The sequence below is a fragment of the Micropterus dolomieu genome, linkage group LG08 (genome assembly GCF_021292245.1).
Source record: "Micropterus dolomieu isolate WLL.071019.BEF.003 ecotype Adirondacks linkage group LG08, ASM2129224v1, whole genome shotgun sequence".
NCBI lineage: Eukaryota > Metazoa > Chordata > Actinopteri > Centrarchiformes > Centrarchidae > Micropterus > Micropterus dolomieu.
In genome coordinates this window covers 18,891,324-18,905,086 of record NC_060157.1, presented here as the reverse complement: position 1 = coordinate 18,905,086, position 13,763 = coordinate 18,891,324, and the positions used below count along the sequence as shown (strand labels likewise).

The 13,763-nt window shown below is 39.9% G+C and overlaps 1 protein-coding gene and 1 long non-coding RNA gene across 10 annotated transcripts in view; one reads left to right on the top strand and one right to left on the bottom strand.

Annotated features, from left to right (window-relative positions):
- Positions 1 to 6,635: 6,635 nt before the first annotated feature.
- Positions 6,636 to 9,946, bottom strand: LOC123974736. Of its 2 annotated transcripts, none has more exons than XR_006825919.1 (3): positions 9,649 to 9,946; positions 7,834 to 7,931; positions 6,636 to 7,530 (listed from the first exon to the last, which is right to left on the bottom strand). It is a non-coding gene; the product is annotated as an uncharacterized LOC123974736 (long non-coding RNA). The 2 variants fall into 2 exon arrangements; XR_006825918.1 differs by lacking the exon at positions 9,649 to 9,946 and adding an exon at positions 8,042 to 8,497.
- Positions 8,355 to 13,763, top strand: part of fignl2 (fidgetin like 2) — a 48,818-nt gene continuing 43,409 nt past the window's right edge. The window contains exons 1-4 of one of the 8 annotated variants that reach the window (XM_046055596.1): positions 8,355 to 8,502; positions 8,675 to 8,872; positions 11,446 to 11,599; positions 12,007 to 12,083. The gene's annotated coding sequence lies outside the window, so the exon portion shown is untranslated. Of the gene's footprint in view, positions 8,503 to 8,674; positions 8,873 to 9,309; positions 9,444 to 9,665; positions 11,600 to 12,006; positions 12,084 to 12,457; positions 12,491 to 13,763 lie in introns of those variants that run through there. The other 7 variants (XM_046055595.1, XM_046055598.1, XM_046055599.1 and 4 more) reach the window with 7 other exon arrangements.

Sequence of the window (13,763 nt, the reverse complement as noted above, 5' to 3'; positions counted from 1 at the left end):
GGTTCAGTGACTCTCGAAATCCAGTAAAACACAGTGAGATGAGACTCTGAGCCCAAACCCAACAAATGTAGAAAAAGTTATTTGCAAGTAAGAAAAAAAACCCAACAAAAATATATAAAAAAATGTTTACAGACTTCAATACTACTGAGGCAATGTGGTTTCTTATGTCGTCAAAGACAGCTGAACCAAACCCAATCAGTTTACCACGGAACTGCAGCATAGTGACCAAGTTCATGAAAATGAGGAACAAATGCAAAATGAAAAACAATGACACCGGTGTGCTGGCCAATGACACACATTTCTTTGGGGACCAAATGCCAAGGCACAGAAATCTCTGCTAGATGATTGAAGAATTGCAAAATCCCTGCCACCACCGAGTGTGGACCCCCGCAGCAAAGCGCCAATGCTACGGGACTGGATCATACTAGAACTGTATTAGCAGTCTAAAGGAGGGTCTGTAACACTGCATTTACCGTCTTTGTCAAGAAAGAAAAACAATAATCAACCAAGCAAGTTTAGTGAGGAAGAAAACACTAGTGAGGGAGGGGGAAACCCAGAACCATAGACAAAGATTTTTTTGTTTGTGCTGGGTATACTTGCATCTCAACTCACATTATTTGAGCAGCAAAACAAGATAACATTTAGCCCATGTCACTAGTCTTTTCATCTCCTCTTTGTTATACTGACACTGAAAAAGACATTTTCTACATGGGCTTTCACACTGACTGGGAAGGGGGTCATTAGTCATTGTTTTGACTTGGGCTGAAGGAGACTTGCTCAGACCGAGTTCCAGATAAATTATAATTATTGTGCTCGTTCAATGCATAGAAATGACTTGCATGAAGGCATGTTTTGATCAGGAATCATGCATGAGTAATCATAGTCCACAAGACACTAATTCTCAGACCACTGCAGTGACTTGACTATAGTTTGAGGCTGTCCACTGGGGATATTACGAGAACTATAAGTGGAGAATGAAGATTATGGATAGATGATTTATAGAATTTTGGGGAAGTGAGAGTCGTATGATCCTGCCCTTCACTAGTTTTGCTTTTCTACTGACAGATCTTTTAATTAAGCCATTGATTAAAATGTCTGGTGAATGAAGGATGTAAGCAATCAGAGAATCGGATCAGCCAACAACACAAAGTAGGAAATGTTTTTTTGCTGCTCTGAATGTTAGAAGTGTGGAAAGAGTGTGTGAGTATTAGAAAGCAGAATATCCTCATGTTGAGGATGCACAGATTTGGAGGGCCGTGTCAGTTGTCCTGAACCAAATCTGGGGCTTACATCTCTTTGTTTACTTACATCCATCATACAGTCACTTTCCTTACTTACCTGTGGTCCCTGTTACAGCAATGAGAGCAGGTAATGTTTCACGCCAAGGAATCCATATCTGGCATCAGTAAGGATCTGGTGTGCGCAGTATCAATAGATATCCCCTCTACTGCTATAGTTCCTGGAGAAGGGACTGAAATATAGTTTCATTTTATCCATTTTGTGCAGATTGCTTTTGTTGTTTTGTTTTGGGCTAGTGGAAGAACTGAAAACTGCATTTAGGTAGATACATTAGGTAGTACTCTCACCGATTCATTAATTTCAAGTTGCTCTTTTGTACTCTGTCAGACCCACATCAGAATTTCCCCTTGAGGGACGTCTTTGAGTTGCCAGCTTTAGAAAAACAAAGCCTTGAATTCCTTCTTTGATGTCCTTGAGACGCAATCATTCCTAGAAAAGGTTTTGATCAGTGAGAGTGACACTGACCACCCGAAACTGCCGAGTTAGCCGAGAATTATCACAAGGACATGCCTTGTTGTGCCTAGCTTGTATGGAAAGGTGGACTGTAGAATCAAATGGTTTTTGTCTTGTTTTTCAGGGAGGTGGATAGGCAATAAATAAGTATAAACGTGGACCAATAAATAGGTAGAGCCCCTCCCTTCAGGGTTTTAGACTGACTGCCATGAGAACAAGAGAGATACAGGAGAACAGAAGAATAGTGCTTTGGTCTGAGTCGGAGTGCTGAAAGTCCCATGTTTGTCAGTGTATCATTGTGCTTTTGTGGGACCTCTTAAACACTGTGTGGTGTTGGACCCAGGCTCGCACCATCTTTTCACGTACTTGCAGGCTTTCAAATACTATCACCTGCTTCAAAAATTATTAGCCACAGACGGAGGTAGAAACACTTGACATGATAAAACATCAGCAGGCCTCACATCGACGCAGTTCTGTTGTATAATAAGCTTTGTGGGTGTTTTTCATATAAAAAACCTGAGGCTTTGTTAAGTGGTACACAAGACACAGCTGCCTCCTTAGGTGTTCCTGCCATTTCTTTTCTACACAGGAGTGATGGTCCTATTTATAAGTGGATGACTATACATAAAAATCTGGCATCCATCGTCGCACCACTAATGCCATTTGGTGTGTTTAACACTGCCTGTACCAGACCCCCCTGTCTGTAACAATAACTGAGGTCTGTTTACAATATGAGGTCTCTGAATCAGTTTGGCTGCTGCACACTAAAAACCAAATACATTCCCAATGAGAACCACAGGAGGAGTGTGTAATGTCATTCAATTTACCCATGTTCATCTTGGATGTAATGTTTTAGAATGATACATTCACACTTGGAGAAAAAAAAAAGAAAAAAAGAAAAAAAGAAGCAAAAAAAGACAAAAAAAGATACAAAAACATATATATGTACAGTGCAGGCTATGATGTAAATGGCACAATCGCTGAAAAAGAACGAACTTTTTGAGAGAAACTATAAATATTGTATTATATTCTTTTATTTTATCCGCATGCTTTGTTGTGTTTTTTGTAAATACGGAATTTTAAAAATGTTACTACTAATAATCAAAAAATTAATAATAACAATAATATAGAATGGCTTCCAGCTATGCCCTTTGTCACATTTGTTACCTTTTGGATTTTTTGAGACACTTTTCACTTTGTTGACGGAAATTGAATGAAATATAGATATTATATAATGCAAAAGATAAATACATGTATACATATATGTCTATATGTATATACATAAAACAGAAGAACACTGTTTGTCACATTTGATTTATGTGCAACACGTTCAGTGGATGTCTAAAACTGGTTGTTTCCAGCACCCTTCTATGTTTGGGAATAGCTCATGTGCGATGTTACTGGAGCTGCTTGCCATGGATTGTAGCCTGATCATGATGAAAGGATACTGTTACCAGCACATTTCTCACTTACTGTCATATGTCTCACCTTCACTGAGTATACAGGACACACCCACAGTCATGGACACAAACACACACAGGTGACTCTCCTCACTGCCCACCATCTTTACCAGTGATCTCTTCCCGGAGGACGTCAGCTGGTGTGACTGGCTGCCTCGTGCACCCTGAGACGGTACCTACCCCAGGGCCTTTTTCCCATACCCACACATCAGTGCCATTACAGCTCAACATGCATACAATCATGTACTTGCTTCATATCCTCACGTTTCTTTTGTTGAATAGTTTGTTTCCAGTGTTTCACTCAATGGCATGTGCCTTTTTTCTGCTTTTTCTGTGAATTTGGACGTTGATGCCACACTGAAAAAAACTAAAAAAGAAACAAAAAAAAAAAACAACAATTAATATGTTTCCAAACTGTGGAGGGTGGGGGTTTGGAGGTGAGCACAACATTAATCAGGGATGTCGAGTCAGAAATACTGCCGGAGGATCATCCAGACCAGTTCATCTTAATATTCAACAGTGTGTGATGTTAACAGAAAAACAGCTAACTCAAAAATGTCCTGTTCTTAGTGCTATGTGTGTCACCCACTTGGCTTGTGAAAAAGCAGCTTGCCTTCTATATTTCTGTTTTATTTCTTCAATATTTCTGTTTCCATCTGAAATTTATTTTTGTATCAATATTTGATTATAGGACTCATTCTTTTTTAGCATGGTTTATTATGGGCGTTTTTTGTTCCTTTTTGCTGAGAAATTAAAAAGTGCTTTTCAAACTGTTGTTATCATTTGACACCGTGATAAAAGAGGATATACAGTACAATATGATTGTGTGTTGCACAACCACTTGGACTCTCGGTAAGAATATATGAAAGATTGTCTTCATTTGAGCACGAACCTTTTTATTACCAATAAAGCAGCCTTCCAGTTACAACTTGTGTGTTGTTTTTTTAATGAAATGTTTTGAGATTTGCTAAGTAAAAATATTCCCTCTTGGAAAGAGATGCAGACTGACATGGCAAAGCCTCTAGATTTCCTCCTCTGTCCTCCAGTCTTATTTCAGATTCATTGTGTCCACTTTAAGTAGATTATTTTACTTTTGTGGTGCTGTATGTGGATGCAAGTGGATTACAAAACATCCTGTGAAATGGAGCTGAGTGGCGCCGTGGTAACAGGGCTGTGAAAGGCAGCCGTTCAAATGTAATGGACTTATTGAATTTGTTAAGAGCCCCGTGTTAACATCCCCCTCACAGGCAGAATATGGACTATAGCCCCATTATTATGCAGTCCATCTGTACTGTGATGCTCCTTTTTGTGGTCCACCATAAAGTAAATAGCCTAGAGGAAATTACAGCACTCACCCCCATAACCTCACAACCTCATGAGAACAGGGCTGAAAAAGCAATGTTAGGGGGATATTGATCTGTTTGTGCTTCTCCAATTGGTTTGGAGAGGGGGGAGGAGGGTTAGAAACCATTTTTTGGAGAGTAAGTATGTAAATGATGCATGGAGTTGTTCTCAGACAGTGAAGGCACTGAATAGATGAGAAATTCTCCATGGAGTACACCGCCCTTCCATTCTCTCCTCCCTTTCCTTTTTTGTCACATTAGCCTACAAAATGTTGTCTCCCTGGCTCCTTTCACTCCCTGAAGTCACATCCACTCTCAGCATCTCCCTCCTCCCCCACCCTTCCACAATCTCCATGAATTTTTGTATAATATTTTCAAATCTATGTGTCTCTCTGTTATGTATCATCTACACATATAGGCAATGGGAAGCTGCTCCTTATTGACTATCGACCCCGTCCCTCTCTCTCTCTCTCTCTCAGGATGGCTGTGAGGAGAGAGAACCAGGAGGGGGAGGGGGAGGGGGAGGGGGAGGGGGGAGGTAAGGAAAAGAGAAGGGGAAGGGAGGTGGTGGAGCACTGCAGTGCAGATAAATTAATGCAGCAGTCGAGGCTGAGTCAGCAGCACACTCCCAGTTTGGCCCAGTGCCTCCATCAGATTGTGTCCATGCACTGCTGCCTAGGAGACTGGCTCCCACGCTAAAAAACAAAACAACAACAACATTTCATCCTAAAATTAGGTTCGTTAACGACATTTGAAAGCGCGAGGAGCAGCCTGTGTTTGCAGCTCGCCATGCAGAGGAGCTGTCCTCGGTGCTGGAGATGGTCCTGGGAGGATGGACATCCTCTGTCCGGCTCTGAGGCTGCTCGGATGGTGTTGGAGGGAACGAGGACAGCGCAGGTTGGCGCGGAACTAAACCCAGCCACAAAAATGTGTTCAGTTTGCGGAGGAGCTCGACCTAATTCGGAGACAGCCACACCTACACTCCCCTCTCCCCCTCCTCCGCTCGCTTTCCTCTCATCCCACCTCCTCCCTTCCTCTGAAGTATGTTGCCACATAGCATGTGGTTTCTCTGTGGGTAGACCTGAACGTGGCTAAATATAATGATTTAACGTGTCACCATATTTTCTTTTGCCATGATTAGCTTCTTTAAGGAGAGACTTTTATACATGTGCTTACGCCACTGTATATCATTTAATCACTAATGAGAGCTATACATTATTTACAAGGACTCCATTCGTCCATTGCAATACACTGCTTGGACTATATTGTTAATTTCTGTCCTACTCTTATTCCCTTTCCTCTGTCAGTTTGCTGCAGACCTGCTGGTAAATATCAAACAGGCAGAAAGTTGTGAATAGCCATCAGTAAAAGGGGCTTTTCCTACTATCTGATCCCATTTCAACCCTTGACTGAGATCAGAGGGTTGCGTTTGTGTTCTGCTGGTGTTCCCTACCTTTCTCCCTCCCTCCCCTCATACCCTGGTCTCCCTTTCTCCCCTGGAGAGATAGACTGAGGAGGGAGGACTTTCCCAAAGAGGGAGCTCTCCACATCATGGTTAGGCACAGCTGCACCCTTCTCAATGACAAACGATGCAGCAACACAGGCACATATACATAAAAACCTACACCACCACCACCACCACCAGCAGTTATAGCCTGCAGTTTATCTCCACCTACCTAAAATCCACCAGCCCCTCCTTTCAACTAAATGTTAACTCAATTACTTAGTGGATTTTTTGCCTTCCTCATTGCATAACCTTATTGTGCAACAATGTAAATTTGTGTGAACAAAGTGTGTGCTATATACAGTCTGCACTCCAAAAGGAAACAAAACAGATGCCTTTACACCCACACGCTGCTTTTTTTTAAGACTTCCCAAATCACCCTGGGTTGAGCCTGAGCTGTTTGGCTGGCTGATTTTTCAGATTTTCTAAACAACAGCACCCACCTCTGGTCAGCACCGTGTATGTATGAAATGTTTCCCCCCTTTATACAGATCACAGAATAGGACGGCAATCCAAAAACCTTGCATTCTAAAATCTTGAATATATATTTGAAAAGACATTTGTGTGCATCACAACATCAAACAAAGGCATACAGGTGAATCACAATGGATTCAGGAAAGACCATACATCAGAAGTTATCGTATCGTGCATGAAAATTCTTCTCTGTAAGACGTAGGTATCTGAACATGATCGCGCATTTACTGGTGAAATTAAAATGAAATAACAGATGGACTTTAGGTTTGAAGAACATATTTAGGACATTTCAAAATAACAAGATAAGAAGTTGAACATCTTGATTATATTTCTTCACTTTGTTGCTCATTGTGGAAACGGCAAAGTGCAAAATGTGCATTTTATTTGAAAACACCACAGAATAAATAAAATGACCAATGGTTTCTAAAATTGTTGCAGAGGATTTATCTTCTCTTTTGCTGCTGGATGATGTAAAGCAGTATCAAGTGTACAGTACATGTGGTCTGGGCTGTCTTAAACTTCTGCTGCTGTATTGTAGAGCAGGTCTTTATGACATCTGCTAGTAAAATATAAGGGGTTGAGGTCAAACAAGATACATCTAATATAAAATACGGACATGAGATGTGAACTGTTTCTACTTTGATCTCATATTACAGAGATGTACAGTCGCTCTACATTATCATCTTAATGGCTGTTAACACTTGACAGAACTGCACATCTATTTCTATTCATTTCTATGCAATCTGCAGTACAACACACGGTAACTACTGTGTTGCCCCCTTACAGTCCTATCAAACCATCACTGAAGAAGCAGCTTTGGTATAAATGTTGCTTTTCAGCTCACCCTTCTGGTTTGGTGCTGGCCAGCCACTCCACAAAATCTTTAGCCTTAATCTTATCAAGATAGTTGGTGAAGTCGCTGCTGAATGTCCCATCTGAATGCCTTTTGAGGTTTTGGATGGTTTTCTGTCCTTTTTCCATCTGATGTGAAGACAATCTAAGAAAAGAAATGATGATGAGTTAAAGTATTTTAATTTACAGTCAATTTCAGCTCTAAGCATCATTTCACCAACAGACTTCAAATACCTATGACAAAAGGGTATTTATTTTGTTTTAGCCTTTTTCAGTAAAAGTTACACTACAGTAAATTTATTAAAAAGAGACAAATGGACCAATGAACTGAAGCTGTCATTTTGTGTCAGATTTCACAGAATTTTTGCTGCTCAATCATATCAAATTAAAAAGTGATGCTAAATGTTCAAACATACCAATATCCAAATGAACGTGACTTAACACATACCTTGCCAGTCTGACTTTATCCACAACCATCCCTTTACTGCTCGAACAGAGAAGCAGGACCAGCATACACCACATGGGTAGGCTCATCCTCATCCTCACCTAGTCAACAAATAACCAAGAACACAAACACACTGATTTATCCTGCTAAATTAGATCAGAAAACAACACAATAATTTGAGATAGGTTTAGGTCGTAATGAACAAATTTACCTTGGGGAAACCTGATACGTGTCCAATGAAATGCTGTACTTGCTTGCCTGGAGCAAGTGCAGTGTAATATTGACACCACGAAACTCTTCAACACCTTGAAACAGCACCTTGAATATACACTGGGAGTGGACCAAACTACGCAGACTGATCATTTCTGACACTTTATAAAGACAGCAGGTGTCCCAGTGTGACATGTATGTCACCTCCCACAGCGGATGACCCTCTCCCTCATTATGGTGGTTTGGATCAAAGCTTATCTGAACTAGAATGGCTTGTGCTCTGCCCACAGGTCAATGTCAGAGCCCTCTGTCACTTAGTCAGAGAGTCGCAGGTGTGAAGAAATGTTGTTCTGGTGTCTTGACGTCAAGGACATGACTTCTGACTTCTTCATGACTGAAATCTAGACGATTGAGCTTTCATTTGCAGCATTTCAGTCTTCCAGGACATTTAACAATACTAAGGTAGATATTCTGTTCTGTATTTGCATGCATAATTTAGTTTTTTAATAAAAGCCTTAAAACAGTTAGCGATGGACATCTATTTTAATACTGCAGTCATCCCATGATAAACTTTAGTGTGTAATTGCTGTATTGATGAAATGCAACATATGAATTTTAAGTTTTTTTTTTGCAGTGACTTCACCATCTGATATTCTGTTGCAAAGGACAAAACACAGAGATACTCAGGAATTCGAGCCCTGAGTAGGGCCTGATGTAGAGACTCAGCTCAGTGATCTCAAACCACCACAGATGGCACTCCACTCCATCTTGTCCCATCCGTCCCTTTTGTCATGTAGTTTCCCCTGCAGCCTCTTCCAGCACCACCTCACAGGTACATGTACATGTATAATAGGTAGATTTTTCCTGCATCTGTAAATTAATTTGTGACATGATAATTCTCAAGTGGTTTTGCAATATTTAACCCAATAAGGAACATTGATTGATCAAATTAAGTGCACGATTTAGTCCTAAATATAAAATATTGCAAGTTGTATATTTTTCTTTAATTAAGTTGTGTTCCATTTACCTCGGAACGCACCATAGATAATGTAGATAATGATGTCATTCAGAAATAGTACGACCCTAAACTGGCTGTTTTCATCATACAATGTGAACAACTGCAGATGAAGCAATTTCTAACTTGCACATTGAGCATACTATGGTAGCTTGCAAGTTATCACATACACATATCTTATTGTGCATGAATACATTGAATACATTTTGATGGGTGCAATAAGAACCAGGAAGAACTTTACTGCCCCGCCAACCACCACCAGACACATGCAGCTATTTCACATGCTACAGTGTAAATCAAGCTATAACGTTACATGTCTATGATATCAAGCCATTCATGATTCCAGTTTTCTTAAGTTGTAAAAGAAAACTGAAACAATTGTTTTGAGGTAGGTATGCGTAATACTGTGTTCGTATCTCAACGCAAAACAATGTCCAAGCAATTAATGCTACAGCTAGCCACCTAGCACTATAGCTAGCTAACATTAGCGTGATAGGTGATACCGTAGATGCTAGCGTCTGTGATGTTGGCCAGCAGTTTGTTGAGATGATAGTTACATGTGTGGTGTCTTATGTGTGCGCATTGGCATTTACTGTTAGATCTTCAGAGTGTGGACATCATGGCCGGTGTTGTGCCGGATACTTAGCGATTCATCGACCCTGTAACGTTAGCTGCGTAATTTTAACTAACATTTTAACTAACGTTAACGCTAGCTAGGTAGCAACAGTGTAAATTATTGTTATAAGTTAGCTAGCAATAATGGTCCAATGTTTGCAAAGTTAGCTATGAAGAGGAGAACAAAACCAGCAGATTAATCCCAGAGGGGTAGATCTGAACACATTAGTCATTAATTGTTGATTGTTTTTAAAAAAAATTTTTAAGCAAAACAGTCTTGACTTCAGCTTATCAAAGTGAGACGATTTGCTAGTTTTCTCTGTTTTACTGTTATTGTAAACGGTGTAGGGGTTTTGGACAGTTGTGGAACAAACATCTGAACATGTCTCTGTGGAACATTTTTCACTATTTTCCGTAAAAATGATTACGTTAAGCGATTAATGGAGAAAATAATCGGCAGATTGATATTGAAATTAGCCTTATTTGCAGTCCTATGGTAGTCTTGGTTAGGAAGTTTAAAAGAGCTGACGTTATCCAAGTAAACTCGTTCAGATGGACATGATGGGGAGGCAGGTTTTAAATTAAGGAAGTTACAAATATAAGCGTGGGTGCATAATTGTACACAAATATGAGCAATTTAGACAATTAAACATGCTTGTACTGTGGTACAATGCCCTTAATATACAAACCTCAAGGGAACAAACAGATAGTGTGACACTGTGTTGATATACAGAATTAATAAATTACATTTTTATTGTTTTGTCAAGCAAAACATTGAACAAATCAGATGGAAAACACATAAAATACTCCACATAAATAAAATAACATTTCAGCCACCCATACACACCAAAACTACCAAACCCCTAAAAGACAAGCAATGTTTTAAGGCTGCATTTAAAAGAAGATGCAGTTACAACAGCTCTCAGGTGATCACGCAGTTTGTTCCAGAGCACCATAGTGGCCAAATGCAACTTCACCTGATTTAGTTTTTTTCTAGGACACATTCAGGAGACACATGCTTAATGATATGAGACATATGATTGGCTATAGCCAGTGAGAAGGTTGGAAATAAATTGAGCCTAACAGTTAGGGCCTTGTAAACCAGCAATGGCAACAAAGCAGAATTCATAAACCAGCGAAATCAGAATAAATACAAATTAAAAAATCCATGTTGCCTTCTTTTCCAGGCCTTTGAGACAAAGTTAGCAAACTTAAACACTTCCAAATTAAACAGCCATTCCAGTGTTTGCTCATCTGTACACCAGAATATATCAGGGTTTTGTCGAGACATTTCATGGAAAATTGACTCTAAAATCATCATAGCTTTATAAAAGAAAATAGGACTCACTTTTCCAAATCAAACAGCTCACATAATTGGTTTTCCTCCTGAATACTTGTGAATCGACCAACCTCGACATATGAATACCAGCTCTTGACACGCACATATGTCCTTAATTTTGGCTTTGACAAGATATTTTCAAACCATTTTTCTTCAAACTTAATGTGAAAATTACAGTTGACATTGCATTGACAGAAGTGGATGACATACTGTGTAGTCATTTGATTTTAAGACCACACATAGCTATATGTATAATATAATATGCAGTCTATGGTCTAGCTGTAGTTTGTAACTAACAGGTAATTCATATTTATTTTGCTTTGGTGGTTATGTTTGAGTCTCAAAGTTAACTAAGATAAATAAATACCAGCCAAACCTTGGTCGTTTAACAACAATAGACATTTTTAGATTCCTCAAAGACCGGACTCCCTCTCAGATTTGCAGCCAGGGCCCCAGTGAAGGGGGTGTTTGAAAGTTTCTTCTGGACAGGACTTTTATGGACATCTCAGGATGTTCAGCAGAGTACAGAACTGACATCCCCTCTCCAGCTGCCAAGAACTTCAGTCAACCCATTCGAGTCATGTACCCATGTAAGCACAGACTATTCGCAGTTTTGCTCAGCTGGATTTTGTGTCAGTGCTTTACTTCTTGCCCTTCACAAGTTCATTCAGATCAAAAGACAAAATCAAGCGCCAACTTTTTGCTGCACTCTCGTGTAAATGACAAGCTCTAGCTCTCGCAGCATCATGTATAATTTTATAATTTAACTTTAAATTCTCACACAATAGTTTGACTTTTAATTCTGGTGTCATCACGTCCTGGTGGGTTAGACTGCGTATTTGGTTAAGATTGTAAGACTATAAGGTGTCATCTAATCTGAAACAATGGTCTCTATTCAGTAAAGTTAAGCAGTAGGCATGATGAAAAAATGACCCCTTAAAGATTTTTATATCGCTTAAAATAGAGTATAAGATTTTCTTTTCTTTAATGCTTACAGTTAATCAAAGGTTAGCCTGTGAGGGCTGTTGCTGCACCCAACCACTCACCGCAATGACTGGCCTTTTCCATCTCAAGGTAAGACGTTTTTTTTAAAAAAACAATAACTAACTTGGTCTCGTTAAAGTTTAAGCATGATCTGTTATTCAGATTCTGTAAAGACACTCAGTCATTACTTTCTGGTAAACAACTCCAACAACTAAACAGGAGAAATAGGCTATAAGCTATAAATAATGGTCTAGCTGAGCATAATCATCTCCCTATTTTATTGATAAACATGACTTTGTATATATTTTAAAGTCTTGCTTTTTATGTTGCTGTTTCTTTATGTAGTGTACATCTAGGCCCTGACCAATAGGTGTCAGACTTGACCACAGAACTGCAGCGAGGTTGCACACGCTCTCATGTTTGGGTACCTCAAACTTTTCTGTAACCAAGACCCTTGTTTTTAGGTCTTAGCCCCATCAATTTGAACAACTTGTCAGGTCAGTTATGTCTGTTATATTCTGTATTTTATATTCAAGAGCTGCATTTGGATTATACAGAATTGCTGATACATTTTTTAAACATTTAAATCTTTTTATTAAAAAGAAAGTGTCTTGTTCTCTTCTCAATCAACCCAAAGCACTAGAAACCGCTCTTTTATGAGCAGCCTAAAATGTACAAAGGTCCTGCTTAGTACGGACGTTGATTGTAATTTGGGCTTTTAAAATGCCTCACATAATGAGATAAAGGCACTGATATAAAAAAGCAAATATTTGATTGTTTTGGTCTGTTAAGGAAGCTGTGGTAGCATGTTGGGATGGTGCAGTAATATAGTATTCATAAGAATTGTGCTGAATCCTTGGAGAAATATACACACCTAGCTCGCAATTCATACTCACTTTTCTCCTGGAGGAGCGCTTGAGTCTAAATTCGATACATATATTATCACCAAAAGAAGATGGGGAGTTCAGAGCAGGGATCATATAGCCGAGGGTCATGCTTACAGGGGCTGCAGCTCTGTTCTCTCTGCTGCTGCTTGATAACTTGGTGCTGATTGATACATTAATATTGCATTGATCCGTGCCATTTCCTACACAGAGGCACTCCTTTACATTGCATCACTTTAAAGTACGGGAGAGGTTGTTGAGTTTCCCAGTATGCTGTGTTATTTTGTGCTTGCTCCTGTACATTAGGTTAATTTCCTGGAGAAAACACGAGTTACATCTAAATGAAAAGAAAAAAGATTGTGCCTAGCATCCGAACGGATGTTACATAAGATTAGTTTACATTGAAGAGAAAATCCCACACAGGGCTCTTATATGGATCATGTCTCACTTTGGGTCTGAGGCCAATGTCTGCAAATCATAGTGGACGCTACACATTAGACAGTTTATCTGCAACAACAAACACCTTCTCTGGAAAGGCATAACAGATCTTTGAAATGCTACAGGAGACAAAACAATAAGGCTATGAGATATAAACATCACGACCGAGGGCAGTGGTTTAGCCTGAGATTTTTCCTTCAATTTATTTGGGCAGTTAATTACAGGCTATCAGATTCCTATCTCCCTTTCCTGCTCTCTCCCCTCTCCTGCACCCTGCTGTAGCCTGGAGGACTGTTTTGGCGAGCATCTGGAGGCAGGCTGTTGAATAGGCTCCATTCTTGAAGGGCCCTGCGCCTCAGCGAGCGCACTCAGGGCATGGACACTCGGCCACGGTCCACGGAATGAGGCCGAGCCGGCTGTGGGGGGGGGGGGGGGGGGGGGCCCGGCG